Below are 1314 nucleotides of genomic sequence, written 5' to 3'. Positions count from 1 at the left end.
CTTCAAGAACTCCCTTCTTCATAGGCGTCCCATTATTCACAGGATTCCTTTCAGAAGTGTACATGAACTGGTTATTAGCAACCATGTTAATGAGTTCTTGAGCTTCTGCAGGCGTTTTCTTTAGGTGAATGGAGCCACCTGCAGAAGTGTCCAGTGACATCTTTGATAGCTCAGATAAACCATCATAGAATATATCCAGGATGGTCCATTCTGAAAGCATGTCAGAAGGACACTTTTTGGTCAACTGCTTGTATCTTTCCCAAGCTTCATAGAGGGATTCACCTTCTTTCTGTCTGAAGGTTTGAACATCAGCTCTAAGCTTGCTCAGCTTTTGAGGAGGAAAGTACTTGGCTAAGAAAGCCGTGACCAGCTTATCCCAAGAGTTCAGGTTGTCTTTGGGTTGAGAATCCAACCATAATCTAGCTCTGTCTCTTACAGCAAAAGGGAAAAGCATGAGCCTGTAGACTTCAGGATCTATTCCATTAGTCTTAACAGTATCACATATCTGCAAGAATTCAGTTAAGAACTGAAAAGGATCTTCAGATGGAAGTCCATGAAACTTGCAGTTCTGCTGCATCAGAGAAACTAATTGAGGTTTCAGCTCAAAGTTGTTTGCTCCAATGGCAGGAATGGAGATGCTTCTTCCATGTAAATTGGAATTAGGTGCAGTAAAGTCACCAAGCATCTTCCTTACATTATTATTATTTTCGGCTGCCATCTCCTCTTCCTGTTCGAAAATTTCTGAAAGGTTATCTCTGGATTGTTGTATTTTAGCTTCTCTTAGTTTCCTTTTCAGAGTCCTTTCAGGTTCTGGATCTGCTTCCACAAGAATGTTCTTATCCTTGCTCCTGCTCATATGACGAAGAAGAGGGCACAGAAAAAATAATAATAATAGAGATCCTTTATACCACAGTATAGGGATCCCTTTGTGAGTGGAAGAAAAGAGGGAGACAAAGAGTGTGATGTAAAGAAAGAAACACAACTGTGAGGATGGCAGAGATGTGAGATGAGATGTTAGTAGATGAATAATTAATTAGAATAGGATGGGAGAGGGAGAATTTTCGAAAATATTTTTGAAAAAGAGTTAGTGATTTTCGAAAATGGCTTTTGAAAAAATGTTAGTAATTTTCGAACATTTTTTTTTTGAAATTAAAAATAAAAATAGAATAATTAGTTAATTAAAAAGAAATTTTTGAAAAAGAGGGAAGATATTTTCGAAAATTAGAGAGAGGGAGTTAGTTAGGTGGTTTTGAAAAAGTTAAGAAACAAACAAAAAGTTAGTTAGTTAGTTGAAACAAATTTTGAAAAGATAAG

The 1314-nt window shown here is 36.8% G+C and overlaps 1 non-coding gene across 1 annotated transcript; it reads left to right on the top strand.

Annotated features, from left to right (window-relative positions):
* The first annotated feature begins 214 nt into the window (after positions 1-214).
* On the top strand, positions 215-322 carry LOC148549350 (small nucleolar RNA R71). The gene has a single exon (XR_015897085.1). It is a non-coding gene; the product is annotated as a small nucleolar RNA R71 (small nucleolar RNA).
* Positions 323-1314: the final 992 nt, after the last annotated feature.

This window comes from Arachis ipaensis, chromosome B8 (genome assembly GCF_059453495.1).
Source record: "Arachis ipaensis isolate K30076 ecotype BB chromosome B8, ASM5945349v1, whole genome shotgun sequence".
Lineage (NCBI taxonomy): Eukaryota > Viridiplantae > Streptophyta > Magnoliopsida > Fabales > Fabaceae > Arachis > Arachis ipaensis.
The sequence above is the reverse complement of the archived record's forward strand: the minus strand, read 5'-3'. Positions and strand labels throughout refer to the sequence as shown.